The sequence below is a fragment of the Salmo salar genome, chromosome 14 (genome assembly GCF_965601325.2).
Source record: "Salmo salar chromosome 14, fSalSal1, whole genome shotgun sequence".
NCBI lineage: Eukaryota > Metazoa > Chordata > Actinopteri > Salmoniformes > Salmonidae > Salmo > Salmo salar.
In genome coordinates this window covers 65433956-65450000 of record NC_138304.1, presented here as the reverse complement: position 1 = coordinate 65450000, position 16045 = coordinate 65433956, and the positions used below count along the sequence as shown (strand labels likewise).

The window sequence follows — 16045 nt, the reverse complement described above, 5'->3', positions numbered from 1 at the left end:
AACAGCACCCCTCTGTCTCTATACGTGTAGGCCATCCATCTGATGCTGTCTGGTCCAAACAAGTATGACATTGTTGCCACCTGTAGCATTGAAGGGAAGGGAAGCTGCCGAGCTTGACAAAAAAAGTATAAAAATGTTTGGCAATCAACGTTGAGCTAAACTGAGCGAGCTCAACTGTGAATGGTCCTAGTGCAGAAAATGTTTAAAAAAAAGTGTCAAGGGAAGCCAGCTTTGATTTGCTGTCACTTCTATCAAATGCCATTAAGAGCATACGTCAGACAGAAAAACTTGAATTGTTGCATCTCGCTGTGTTGTTGTCCTCCGGTGGCTAGCTAGCCAGCTAGCTAAAATGGTCTCTTTCCTAAATCAGCCATGGATGGAGAAATGGATTTTGACTTGTGGTTATACTTAATTCTCTGGCCCATGATTATAACGCCAATTCTGATGCAACCATTAATTCATACATTGTTGTGCCCCTGGCCTGAAAGCATTGAAGTTCAATATGTAGCTAAATGTAAAAGGCTAATGTTAACTAGCTAACGTTGCCCATGAAAGGAATATTAGATGGCGCCGGAGGAGATGGCTGCCGTTTTACGGGCTCCTAACCAATTGGGCTAGTGTTTTTTCGCGTTGCTGTAACTTATTTTGTATATAATGTTTCCGCCACCATCTCTTATGACGGCAAATAGCTTCTGGATATCAGGACAGCGATTACTCACATCGTACTGAACAAAGATGTTTTCTTTATCGAGTCAGACACAGAGGATTTACTTCAGACACCAGACAAGGCCCAAATCTCCATCATGAAGAAGAGACAGATATCGGGGACATAAGTCGGGGTGCCTTGTAAGGATTCGACGGCGAGTGGGTAATCCGCATCTACCATCAGTCTTAGTAGCCAATGTGCAATCACAAACTGGATGAACTTCGATCAAGACTATCCTACCAATGGGACATTATTAAAAAAACGAATATCTTGTGTTTCACGAGTCGTGCCTGAACGACGACATGGATAGCAAACAGCTGGCTGGGTTTTCTGTGCGTCGGCAAGATAGAACAGCTGCCTCCAGTAAGACATGGGGGTAGCGGTGTATTTGTCAATAACAGCTGGTGCACAAAATCTAATATTAAGGAAGACTCAAGGTTTTGCTCGCCTGAGGTAGAGCATCTCATGATAGGCTGTAGACCACACTATTTACCAAGAGAGCTTTCATCTATATTTTTCGTAGCTGTCTATTTACCACCACAAACCGATGCTGGCACTAAGACCGCACTAAACGAGCTGTATAAGGCCATAAGCAAACAAGAAAATGCTCATCCAGGTGGGGCTCCTAGTGGCCGGGGACTGTAATGCAAGGAAACTTAAATCTGTTTTCTTTCATTTCTACCAGCATGTCACAGGTGCAACCAGAGGGGAGAGAAGAAAAAAGTACTCTAGACCAGCTTTACTCTAAACCCAGAGACGTGTACAAGGCTCTCCCTCGCCCTCCATTTGGCAAATCTGACCATAATTCTATCCTCCTGATTCCAAGCAAAAATTAAAGCAGTTCGACCGTGATCTTGCAGAGTTGCACCACCTCAAGAATTGCATTTGGCGAAAAGCTCGGCACACGCATTCTCAGGCTGACTGGCTCTCATTCAGGGAAATAAGTGCACTCAGGCTATCCAGAAGGTCAAAGTTAGTTACTTTAAGGAGCAGTTCTCTCTCTGTGGGTCTAACCCCAAGAAGTTCTGGAAAACGGTTAAAGACCTGGAGAAAAAACCCTCCTCCTCACAGCTGCCCATGTCCCTTAAAGTTGATGTGGTTGTTATTGACAAGAAGCACATGGCTGAGCTTTTTAAATCCCCACTTCATTAAGTCAGGATTCCTATTTGACTCAGCCACGCCTCCTTGCTATGTCTATAGTATTCTCTCTGGTAGGCAATCTGGCTTCCGCTCAGGTTATGGATGTGTCACTGCAACCTTAAAGGTCCTCAATGATGTCAGCATTGCCCTTGATTCTAAGCAATGTTGTGCTGCTATTTTTATTGACTTGGCCAAAGCTTTTGATACGGTAGACCATTCCATTCGTGTGGGCCGGCTAAGGAGTATTGGTGTCTCTGAGGAGTCTTTGGCCTGGTTTGTTAACTACCTCTCTCAGAGTGCAGTGTATAAAGTCAGAACATCTGCTGTCTCAGCCACTTCCTGTCACCAAGGGTGTACCTTAGGCTCGATCCTAGGACCCACACACTTATCAATTTATGTCAACATAGCTCAAGCAGTTGGAAGCCCTCTCATCCATTTATATGCAGATGATACAGTCTTATACTCAGCTGGCCCCTCCTCAGATGTTGTGTTAAATGCTCTACAACAAAGCTTTCATAGTGTCCAACAAGCTTTCTCTGCCATTTACCTTTTGTTTTGGAGGTGTTCAGAACATGGTTGTGGTTTGGTAAGAAGAATGCCATTCCTCCCACAGGTGTTATTACAAGTACTTGGGACTATGGCTAGACGGTACACTGTTCTTCTCTCAGCACATATCAAAGCTGCAGGCTAAAGTTAAATCTAGACTTGCTTTCCTCTAAAGTAATCGCTCCTCTTTCACCCCAGCTGCCAAATTAGCCCTGATTCAGATGACCATCCTACACATGCTAGATTACGGAGATGTAATTTATAGATTGGAAGGTAAGGGTGCTCTCGAGCAGCTAGATGGACATTAACATTCGGCCATCAGATTTGCCATCAATGCTCCTTATAGGACACATCAGTGCACTCTATACTCCTCTGTAAACTGGTCATCTCTGTATACCTGTTGCAAGACCCACTGTTTGTTGCTTATTTATAAAACCCTCTTAGGCCTCACTCTCCCCCTATCTGAGATATCTACTGCAGCCCTCATCCTACACACACACACACACACACACACACACACACACACACACACACACACACACACACACACACACACACACACACACACACACACACACACACACACACACACACACACACACACACACACACACACACACACACACACACACACACACACACACACACGTTCTGCCAGTCACATTCTGTTAAAGGTCCCCAAAGCACACACATCCCTGGGTCGCTCCTCTTTTCAGTTCGCTGCAGCTAGCGACTGGAACGAGCTGCAACAAACACTCAAACTGGACAGTTTTATCTCAATCTCTTCATTAAAGACTCAATCATGGACACTCTTACTGAAAGTTGTGGCTGTTTTGCGTGATCTATTGTTGTCTCTACCTTCTTGCCCTCTGTGCTGTTGTCTGTGCCCAATAATGTTTGTACCATGTTTTGTGCTGCTGCCATGTTGTGCTGCTACCATGCTGCTGTTGTCATCTTAGGTCTCTCGTCGTGATGTGCGTTTTGTCCTATATTTTTATTTCATGTATTTTTAATCCCAGCCCCCGTCCCCGCAGGAGGTCATTTGCCTTTTGGTAGGCTGTCATTGTAAATAAGAATTTGTTCTTAAAGAATTAGTTCTTAACTGACTTGCCTAGTTAAAAGTTAAAGTTAAAATAAACCAGAGAGATACTCAATATATATATTTGTAACAATGACAACAATACTGAATGAACACTTATTTTAACTTAATACAAAAATAAAATCAATTTAGTCTCAAATAAATAATGAAACAGGTACAATTTGGTTTAAATAATGCAAAAACGCAGTGTTGGAGAAGAAAGTGAAAGTGCAATATGTGCCATGTAAAAAAAGCTAACGTTTAAGTTCCTTGCTCAGAACATGAGAACATATGAAAGCCGGTGGTCCCTTTGAACATGAGTGAGTCTTCAATATTCCCAGTTAAGAAGTTTTAGGTTGTAGTTATTATAGGACTATTTATCTCTATACCATTTGTATTTCATATACCTTTGACTATTGGATATTCTTATAGGCACTATAGTATTGCCAGCCTAATCTCGGAAGTGACACAATATCCCCGAGTTAATATTGCCTGCTAACATGCATTTATTTTAACTAAATATGTAGGTTTAAAAAATATATACTTGTGTTTTGATTTTAAGAAAGGCATTGATGTTTATGGTTAGGTACATTGGTGCAACAATTGTGCAATTTTTCACGAATGCCCTTTTGTTAAATCATCACCCATTTGGCGAAGTAGGCTGTGATTCAATGATAAATTAACAGGCACCGCATTGATTATATGACACGCAGGACAAGCTTGTTAAACTAGTAATATCAAACATGTGTAGTTAACTAGTGATTGTGAAGATTGATTGTTTTTTTTTATATAAGTTTAATGCTAGCTAGCAACTTACCTTTGCTCCTTGCGTGCAGCAAGGAGCGTAACAGGTGGTCAGCCTGCCACGCAGTCTCCTCGTGGATTGCAATGTAATCGGCATCCAAAAATGCCGATTACCGATTGTTATGAAAACTTGAAATCGGCCCTTATATATATATATATTTATTTTATTAAATCGGAAAACCTCTATTTAGGAGTACACTACATCAGTCACTGGCTGTGTATCGATGACGTCGTCCCCACAGTGACATTGCATACATACCTAGGGATGCACGAATATCAGTGAGAATATCAGAATCAGCTGATATTAGCCAAAAATGACATCAGGCATGTCTAGTTTAACCTGTTATGGCTAGGGGGCAGTATTTTCACGGCTGGATAAAAAACGTACCCGATTTAATCTGATTATTACTCCTGCCCAGAAACTAGAATATGCATATAATTATTAGCTTTGGATAGAAAACACTCCAAAGTTTCTAAAACTGTTTGAATAGTGTCTGAGTATAACAGAACTCATTTGGCAGGCCAAAACCTGAGAAGATTCTGTACAGGAAGTACCCTGTCTGACCATTTCTTGGCCTTCTTTCCCATCTCTATCCATTACAAAGGATCTCTGCTCTTACGTGACACTTCCTACGGCTCCAATGGGCTCTCAGAAGGCGGCAAAAAGCTGAATGACGTAATTCAAAGCCCTGGCTGAAACACATTAGCGCTTTTGTCAAGTGGCCGATCAGGGGACAGTGGGCTTAGGCGCGTGCACTGGCCGCCCCCGTCTGTCTGTTTTTCCCTCGATTTCCCGAAACGCAGATTCCCGGTCGGAATATTATCGCTTTTTTACGAGAAAAATTGCATAAAAATTGATTTTAAACAGCGGTTGACATGCTTCGAAGTACGGTAATGAAATATTTAGAAATCTTTTGTCACGAAATGCGCGCGACCCTTATTTACCATTCGGATAGTGTCTGGAACGCACGAACAAAACGCCGCTATTTGGATATAACGATGGATTATTTTGGACCAAACCAACATTTGTTATTGAAGTAGCAGTCCTGGGAGTGCATTCTGACGAAGAACAGGAAAGGTAATCAAACTTTTCTAATAGTAAATCTGATTTTGGTGAGTGCTAAACTTGGTCGGTGTCTAAATAGCTAGCCCTGTGATGCCGGGCTATCTACTGAGAATATTGTAAAATGTGCTTTCACCGAAAAGCTATTTTAAAATCGGACATATCGAGTGCATAGAGTTCTGTATCTATAATTCTTAAAATAATTGTTATGTTTTTTGTGAACGTTTATCGTGAGTAATTTAGTAAATTCACCGGAGGTTTGCGGGGGGTATGCTAGTTCTGAACGTCACATGCTAATGTAAAAAAGCTGGTTTTTGATATAAATATGAACTTGATTGAACAAAACATGCATGCATTGTATAACATAATGTCCTAGGGTTGTCATCTGATGAAGATCATCAAAGGTTAGTGCTGCATTTAGCTGTGGTTTTGTTTTTTGTGACATTATATGCTAGCTTGAAAAATGGGTAGTCTGATTATTTCTGGCTGGGTACTCTGCTGACATAATCTAATGTTTTGCTTTCGCTGTAAAGCCTTTTTGAAATCGGACAGTGTGGTTAGATTAACGAGAGTCTTGTCTTTAAAATGCTGTAAAATAGTCATATGTTTGAAAAAAGGAAGTTTTAGCATTTTAGAGGAATTTGTATTTCGCGCCACGCCCATCATTGGATATTGGAGCAGGTGTTCCGCTAGCGGAACGTCTAGATGTAAGAGGTTAACGTCGATGTGCAAAACAGATGTCAAAGCTGACGTGCATACCTATAACATAGGTAGATGACGTCACACAAAATACTGCGCTACACGTGTAACACAGCATTCCTAACCTAGCCCACAAGGTCTACAGTGTGGATCTATTTTGACGTTTCAAAGGAAGATAAAAGGCCTTATGCAACATTTGTGCTGCTATTATTTCCCGAGGGGAGAAAGTGATATCTTTCAATACCACAAACCTAATTACTCATTTGAAAGTGCATCACCCCCAGACGTTTAGCGACTACTTAGAACAAAAGCAGAAAAAAACTAAGCGCACACTTCCAACAACTAAACAAGTTCAAGTCGAGCAGTCATTTGAAAGAGATAGAAAATTTAAGCGAGACAACTCAAAAGGCGAAATCCATTAACGCCAAGATAATGGAATTCATTGCCCTTGACAATCAACCGTTCTCTGTTGTGGATGATGTTGGCTTTCGCTGACTGGTCGAGCCCCAATACACACTACCAAGTAGGTGCTATTTTTCAGATGTTGCCCTACCGGAGTTAGTTTTAGTGTTTCGCGCATATCCATGAGCTACTTGATATGGGCGTCACTGCTATTAGCTTCACGACTGACATTTGGATCAGCGACATCAGTCCCATGAACATGCTGAGTCTGACAGCACAGTTGGTCGACGAGGATTTCGTACTGAGGAAAGCCATATTGCATGCTCAAGAATGTGCTGGTTCTCATACCGCTGCTGCCATTTCAATGGCATTTGAGAAAATGTTTGAAACTTGGAAAATCCTCAAGAACAAAGTACACTGTGCTACGTGATAATGCACGTAACATGACAAAGGCTTTGGAAGAATCCGGAGTCGCCAGTTTGCCATCCATGGCACACACGCTGCAACTGGCTGTGAACGAAGGCGTTTTGGCCCAACGCAGCATATCTGACATGGTGGCAACAGGTAGGAAGATAGTGGGTCAGTTTAAACACTCACAGCTAGCATACAGCCGCCTGCAAGCAGTACAGGTGCAGCTTGGAGTGAAGACGAAAAGGCTTAAGCAAGACGTTTCCACCAGATGGAACAGCACTTTTTACATGATGGAACAAAAATGAGTGCTTGAAAACATGAACACAACTGACTCGAGAAATAAGCTCATCAACTGCTTCTGCAGCAGACGTGTCATGGCATTGAAACGCCTGCTCAACAAAACTGCAAACCGTGGGGTTAAAACTTGCAAAAGTACTCTACTAGAGGCTGTGAACAAGCAATTAGGTGGCATTCTCTCTGAGCTTCTTTACTGTGTTGGGGACCGCTACTTTGATGCAGACAAGAAACTGGGTTTACGTGAAATGTTAGACACAGCTGGACAAGATAAACAGACATCGTGACAGTGCGCACCGAAGAAGAGGACCCACGACAAAAGAGGTCACAGACGGCCAGGGCTGAAACTTCACTGATGTAGTCCTGGTTGAGAATGAAATGACTGAACAACGAAACAGCACAGCAAGTAAGTGAAATAAATAGGTTTTGTAATGGGGACATACACTACTTTTAAAAAGTGTGGGGGTCACTTAGAAATGTCCTTGTTTTTGAAACAAAAGCAAAAAATTGTCCATCAAATTGATCAGAAATACAGTGTAGACATGTTGTTAATGTTGTAAATGACTATTGTAGCTGGAAACCGCAGATGTTTTATGAAAAATCTACATAGACGTACAGCGGCCCATTATCAGCAACCATCACTCCTGTGTTCGAATGACATGTTACGTTAGCTAATCCAAGTCTATCATTTTAAAAAGGCTAAGTGATCATTAGAAACCCCTTTTGCAATTATGTTAGCACAGCTGAAAACTGTTATTCTGATTAAAGAAGCAATAAAACGGGCCTTCTTTAGACTTGTTGAGTATCTGGAGCATAAGCATTTGTGGGTTCGATTACAGGCTCAAAATGGCCAGAAACAAAGCACTTTCTTCTGAAACTCGTCAGTCTATTCTTGTTCTGAGAAATTAAGGCTATTCCATGCGAGAAATTGCCAAGAAACTGAAGATCTCGTACAACGCTGTGTACTACTCCCTTCACAGAACAGCGCAAACTGGCTCTAACCAGAATATAAGGAGGAGTGGGAGGCACTGGTGCACAACTGAGCAAGAGGACAAGTACATTAGAGTGTCTAGTTTGAGAAACAGACTCCTCACAAGTTCTCAACAGGCAGCTTCATTAAATAATACCCGCAAAACACCAGTCTCAACTTCAACAGTGAAGAGGCGACTCCGGGATGCTGGCCTTCTTCCTGTTGTATTCGGGCATGTGACAAATACAATTTGAGTTGGATTTGAAGTTAGGCTTGCGAGCAAGCAGTTTAACCAGGTAGCCTAGGACAACAAAAAATAAAAGCGTGTACTGTATGACAGTGATTTTACCCACGCACTGCTACGGCTTGTTATAAAGACAAAATGACACATTTGTTCACAAAAAAATATATATATATTGTTTTCACATATTATTTAACACGGTAAATCATAGGAATTAGTGGTTTGGGTGGAACGCCTCACAATCACATCCATCTCAACAAGATTTCCGTAAACTTTCTCTGGGGTGTGGAACTTTTTACGTTTCATCATCAGTAGGCTATTTACTTCCGAAACCATGTAAGCTCAAACGAAGGACATCCAAAACGTTCGTTTTTGACGACTTGTTGTTTCCAGCCGGTGCTATTGTGCATGGTTGTGTTTCAAACCATGACCTCCATGTATTGCCGTATTCCTAAAACGTCTTCACCGCGAGATCAGACAAGAGGAACCTACACCTATTCGGGCAAACTCGAGTTGATAGGAGTTCCTGTCGTCATCCTGAATAGTTTGTGAAAACGTTAATATATAAAAATGCAACCCAAGCCAATCGAGTTGGACCACATATCTGATTTCACTTATTCATTTAGCTTACATCCGCTTTGCTCCGCTTGAGGATGGGTGAATATAGGCATCTTCCGTGACCACTAGCTATCCAAGGTTGAGTGAATCTTTAACTACTAACAAGGCGAAGTGAGAACATGGCCCGTTTTGAAAGGTCAATTGCAAAACTGAAACAAAACCTGTATCACATCTAGTTAAATATAACGGTGGGCAATTTACCTTCTGATCTTTCACACAGGTAGGCCTGTTCACCGCGGTGTGAAAAGTCCTACCGCCTCTGGAATATTGAAGAGTTCTGTACGTCCCCTGTAGAATAATCACTTGTGCTCTAATACCGAAGACGCCACCTGAGAGAATCCAATATGTTGATGAAAATGGTCTGCAGTCTGCTTTGAATAATATTATCCGGCCTCTCGATCTCCACAGATTCTCTGCATTTTCGAGGGAAATGTAATACTTCCCCTTGTAGCACTTACTCCCTTCTGAAAGACTTACTTTTCGTTGGGATGAGGGCCCGCTTATAACACAACCAGTAATTTTACTTTTCCATTTGCTCAGAGCAATATGATAGATGTTTGCCGGGAATAGGCGTCGGTTATCCGGGTTTCTTAGTTGGCCAAACCGAATGGAAGTAGAAGATGGTAGAGTGGGAGGGGATCTAACTGTTAAGTGACGTTTTACGCCGTGTGAAAAGGCTTGGACGTGTTGGAATCAATGTGTATAAACCCTGTATAAACCCTGGATGACTGTTTTGAAGCTACCCGCAGCCATCTTGGTACACCTCCATTGTAAATTTTTTTTATTTTGGAAGCTTTAGAAATGCATTTATTAATGTCTACATTCGTTTTTCACACGTTCATTTTATTACAGACACCTTAATGCATACGTTTACATTATATGTGAGCTAAATATAAAAATAAAAATGAAGATTTAAAAAAACAAAATACTTAAAGGGCCAATCAGCAGTTGAAACAAGAACAAATTGCCTCCCTGCCACTCTGTTTAAGTAAAAAGCTGAGGGATGCGGCTGGAGAAATCTAATCATTCTGAAATTCATAGACAGAGCTATGGATGCAAGGTCTGACCACATATGATGTTACTGTCCCCACTGAAACATTAAATTGAAATACTGTAGAATTCCATTAATTCCTATATATAGAGAACTGCTCCTACTGGGGAGAGGCAATATTGCCGACCTGTGGCTTCAAAGCCTATCAACGGCCAATACATAGCGTTTCAGGGTTATATACATCCCAACCCTGGATGCTGATGCTATGTATTGGCCATTGAGAGCTTTGAAGCCACCGGTTAGCCATATTGGCACTCCCCAATATGAGCAGTCATTCACAGGAATGAATGGAATTCTACAGTATTTCAATTAAATGTTTCAAGGTCATAATTACATGTATTTAAGTACTTGCGTTGTAGTGGGGACAGTACATTTTTTTATTGAACCTTTATTTAACTAGGCAAGTCAATTAAGAACAAATTCTTATTTACAATGACAGCCTACCAAGAGGCAAAAGGCCTCCTGCGGGGACAGGGGATGGGATTAAAAATGAAAATGTAGGACAAAACACACATCATGACAAGAGATACACCACAACACTACATAAAGAGAGACCTAAGACAACACAACATGGCAGCAACACATGTCAACACAGAATGGTAGCAACACAACATGGCAGCAGCACAACATGGTAGAAGCATTAACATGGTACAAACATTGTTAGGCACAGACAACCACGAAGGGTAAAAAGGTAGAGACAATAATACATCAGAATATATCACATTAGTAATCATTTTTTAAAAAAGATTAAGGAAACATTTTTCATATTTTTTCCTTTCTTTTTTTGCTATGCTCACATAATATAATTTCAAAGTATGCATTAAGGTGTCTGTAATATAATACATGTGGCAAAACGAATGTAGACATCAATACATTCCTTTCTGTAGCTTCCAAAATATGTTTTAGAATATTGGGGGAGTGCCAAGATGGAGGCACGCCAAGATGGAGGCACAACGGCTTCAACACAGTGCCCCCAAATAGTCATCTGGTGTTTATATAAATTATTGGTTGGGATGCATCTGCCAAGTCCTAGTTCAGTGAGTGATGGTGGTTGAAATAGTCCCAGTTCACTGAACTGTGTTAATGTTATCTGCAGACCTGCTGAGAATCTATGGGGCTGACCTGAAAGAAATCACTATGGAACAAATTGTTGGGGTTAGAGCTAAAATTAATCACATTTTTAAACAAAATTATTAAATAAACTGTAGCCTATTATCTAGGCTGCATTAGGAGTGAAAAAGTTAGTTAGATCCCTGTAGGCCTACTATGTACAGGGTTTTAGCTTAGGATGGGTTATGGATAGGGGGAAAATGTTCACCTTTACTTGACGATACTTCCTTATTTCTCAATAAGGAAGTATCTTATAAACGTCTTTTTGCAGTTGCAGGGAAATTCCGATAACAAGGAAATATACTACATTGTACTGACTGAGAAATGCCTCCTGCATGTGTGTAGATCTTGTTTGTGTTGTTTGGGTCACACTGTGTGACTAGCTGTCATCTTCTCCTACACGTGACCGTGTTGCTTAGAAACGACTAGTTCCAGCAAAGATTTTGGGAAATGCAAGATGTCTTGCAGCTAAGATGGCGAGGAACCTCCTCACACAGTGCAAAAAGTTTATTTAATATTTTATTTAATATTGTTTTTTGGAGTTCCACCTGGAACTAGAAACAAATGTTTATAAGACATCGGTGCCTTCCAAATCAAGAAGGAAGTATTGCCAGGTAATGGTTGGTTGAAAATAAGTTTACCATGCTTACATTATACCGGCAGATCGACCTCTAGTACAAACTACACTGAACAAAAATATAAACGCAACATGTAAAGTGTTGGTACCATGTTTCATGAGTTGAAATAAAAGATCTCCGAAATGTTTCCATATGCACAAAAAACGTAATTCTGAAAAATGTTGTGCACAAATTTGTTTCCACCCGTTAGTGAGCATTTCTCCTTTTCCAATATAATCCATCCACCTGGCAGCATGATCATTACACAGGTGCACCTTGTACTGGGGACAATAAAAGGCCCTCTAAAATATGCAGCTTTGTCACACAACACAATGTCACAGATGTCTCAAGTTTTGAGGGAGTGTGCAATTGGCATGCTGACTGCAGGAATGTCCACCAGAGCTGTTGCCAGTTAATTGAATGTTCATTTCTCTACCATAAGCCGCCTCCAATGTAATTTGAGAGAATTTGGCAATACGTCCAACCGGCCTCACAACCGCAGACCGTGTGTATGGCGTTGTGTTGGGGAGCGGTTTTCTGATGTCAACGTTGTGAGCAGAGTGCCCCATGGTGGCGGTGGGGTTATGATATGGGCAGACATAAGCTACAGACAATGAACACAATTGCATTTTATTGATGGCAATTTGAATGAACAAAAATACTGCGACAAGATCCCATTGTGAGGCCCATTTTTTTTTAAAGGTATCTGTGACCAACAGATGCATATCTGTATTCCCAGTCATGTGAAATCCATAGATTAGGGCCTAATGAATTTATATAAAATGACTGATTTCCTCATATGAACTGTAACTCAGTATGATAATTGAAATTGTTGCGTTTATATTTTTGTTCAGTATAGTTTAGCTATACCCCTGGAGGTTCAATATGGATAGGCTAGGTCTAGGGCAATGGGAATCTCAGTGTTGTATACCCTCCTCATTACAATAATCCTTAAATTGTGTCTTGCGTCGTTCCACCTCCAAAAAGCACAAAAAATAGGATTTCGACACCCACAATCTCTGATTGTTCTGGAATCGTTTCTGTTGTTAGAAACATATAAGATTAGCATTCCTGCAGCATTATTTTATTGAAATATAATTTGATCTCTGAAAAACTAAGGTAATTGATTGCATCTAAATTGGCCATTTTAATTTATAGGATTCATAGAATATTCAATAAATATAGTGTCTAACATCCGATTTGGACCAAACTTTTTTTCTAACAATAAGAAAGACATGTGGAATCCATAGGAATGGTCAAAAGCCCCCAACGCCCCCCCCCCCCCCCCCCCCACGCCAATCCCAGGTCAACAACAAGTATATAGTATCAGTTCTCTGTGTCTGACAAGTAGTATGGAGCTTCAGTTCTAAAGTATTGCTTCTTCATCCTGTGTAATGTATCCCCAAAGAATTGGGTGATGTTTTTCTTTTTTCCTGTTCAGAGAAATTAGTCATTGAAGTTTATGTCCCATCCTACATCCCGATGTTACCAGGTGCTGTTCCTGCTATTAGGTAAAAAAAACATTTGCGGAATCCCCCCTCCCCTCGATGTTAAAGGAATAGTTCACACAAATTACAAAATTCAATTGGTTTCCTTAGTAAGCACGGCTTCAAATGCTAACTTTTTATCATTTGTGGCACAAATCTAATGCAAGTCAATGGTGTCTACAGTGCCTTCCGAAAGTATTCATACTTATTCCACATTTTGTTGTTACAAAGTGGTAGTAAAATTGATTTAATTGTGATGTTTTGTCAACAATCTACACAAAATACTCTGTCAAAGTGGAAGAAAAATTCTAACGTTTGTAAATAATTCATGAAAAATGAAACACTACATATATCATGATTAGATGAGTGTTCAACCCCCTGAGTTAGAATCATGTTAGAATCACCTTCGTCAGCGATTACAGCTGTAAGTCTAAGAGCTTTCCACACCTGGATTGTGCAACATCCATTATTCTTTTTGAAATTCTTCAAGCTCTGTCAAATTGGTTAAGTCAAAACTGTAACTCAGCCACTTAGAAACATTCACTGTCTTCTTGGTATGCAACTCCGTTGTCGATTTGGACTTGTGTTTTAGGTTATTGTCCTACTGAAAGGTGAATTCATCTCCCAGTGTCTGGTGGAAAGCAGACGTAACCAGGTTTTCCTCCAGGATTTTCCATTGTGTTTCTTTTTTATCCTGAAAACCTCCACAGTCCTGACAGGAGATTATAAGCATTTCCATAATATGATGCAGCCACCACTATGCTAGCAAATATCGAGAGTGGTACTCAGTAATGTGTTGTATTTGCCCCAAACATAACACTTAGTACTCAGGACAAAAAGTTAATGGTTGTAAACAGGATGCATGTTTTGGAATATTTTTATTCTGTACAGGCTTCCTTTTCACTCTGTCAATTAGGTTAGTATTGTGGAGTAACTACAATGTTGTTGATCCATCCTCAGTTTTCTCCTATTACAGCCATTAAACTCTGACCGTTTCAAAGTCACCATCGGCCTCATGGTGAAATTCCTGAGCGATTTCCTTCCACTCCGGCAACGAAGTTAGGAAGGACCCCTGTATCTTTGTAGTGACTGGGTGTGTTGATACACTATCCAAAGTGTAATTAATAACTTCACCATGCTCAAAGGGATATTCAATGTGTTTTTTTTAACCATCTACCAATACAGTAGGTGCCGTTATTTGTGAGGCATTGGAAAATCTTCTTGGTTTTTGAGGTTGAATCTGTACTTGAAATTGACAGCTCGATGGAGGGCCCTTACAGATAATTGTATGTGTGGTATACAGAGACGAGGTAGTCATTAAAAAAAATCATGTTAAACACTATTATTACACAAAGACTGAGTCCATGCAGTTTATTATGTGACTTGTTAAGCACATTTTTACTCCTGAACTTATTTAGGCTTGCCATAATAAAGGGCTTAAATACTTATTGACTCATAACATTTCAGCTCCATTTTTAATTAGTAAAAATTTCAAAAAACATCATTCCACTTTGACATTATGGGGTATTATGTGTAGGCCAGTGAACAATTTTTTATTTTTTTTTCACTTTAATCATTTTTAAATTCAGGCTATAACAAAATGTGGAAAAGTAAAGAGGTGAATTTCTGAAGGCACTGTATATTAGCTCTTTCACGCTTCATGTTCAAAACATCCTAAAAGTATCTAGAGTGCCTTCGGAATGTATTCAGACCCCTTGACTTTTTTCCCCCACATTTTCTTATAATACAGCCTTATTCTAAAATGTATTACTTTTTTTTTTTATCCTCAGCAATCTACACACAATACCCCATCATGACAAAGCAAAAAAAAATAGAACATTTTGCACATTTATAATAAAAAAATACAACAGAAATACCTTATATTTACGTAAGTATTCAGACCCTTTGCTATGAGACTCGAAATTGAGCTCAGGTGCATCTTGTTTGCAATGATTATCCTTGAGATGTTTCTACAACTTGGAGTCCACCTGTGGTAAATTGTATTGATTGGAAAGGCACACCCCCCTGTCTTTTGGTCCCACAGTTGACAGTGCATGTCAGAGCAAAAACCAAGCCATGAGGTCAAAGGAATTGTCTGTAGAGCACCGAGACAGGATTGTGTCGAGGCACAGATCTGGGGAAGGCTACCAAAACATTTCTGCAGCATTGAAGATCCCCAAGAACAGTGGCCTCCATCATTCTTAAACCGAAGAAGTTGGTAACCACCAAGACTCTTCCTAGAGCTGGCCGCCCAGCCAAACTGAGCAATCGGGGGAGAAAGGCCTTGGTCAGGGAGGTGACCAAGAACCCGATGGTCACTCTGACAGAGCTCCAGAGTTCCTCTGTGGAAATGGGCGGATCTTCCAGAAAGACAACCATCTTTGTAACAGTCTACCAATCAGGCCTTTATGGTAGAGTGGCCAGACGGAAGCCACACCTCAGTAAAAGGCACATGACAGCCCGCTTGGAGTTTGCCAAAAGGCACCTAAAGACTCTCAGACCATGAGAAACAAGATTCTTTGGTTTGATGAAATCAAAATTTAACTCTTTGGCCTGAATGCCAAGAGTCACATATGGAAGAAACCTGACACCATCCCTACGGTAAAGCATGGTGGTAGCAGCTTCATGCTGTGGGAATGTTTTTCAGTGGTAGGGACTGGGAGACAAATCAGGATTGAGGGAAAGATGAACAGAGCAAAGTACAAAGAGAGATCCTTGATGAAAACCTGCTCCAGATTGCTCAGGACCTCAGACTGGGGCGAAGGTTCACTTTCCAACAGGACAACAACCCTACGCACACAGCCAAGA

At 40.6% G+C, this 16045-nt stretch overlaps 1 protein-coding gene across 2 annotated transcripts in view; it reads right to left on the bottom strand.

The window, feature by feature from the left end:
* Positions 1-9623, bottom strand: part of cers2a (ceramide synthase 2a) — a 45307-nt gene extending 35684 nt beyond the window's left edge. The window contains exon 1 of one of the 2 annotated variants that reach the window (XM_014142064.3): positions 9450-9623. The gene's annotated coding sequence lies outside the window, so the exon portion shown is untranslated. Of the gene's footprint in view, positions 1-9173 lie in introns of both variants that reach the window. The other variant, XM_014142063.3, reaches the window with a different exon arrangement.
* Positions 9624-16045: the final 6422 nt, after the last annotated feature.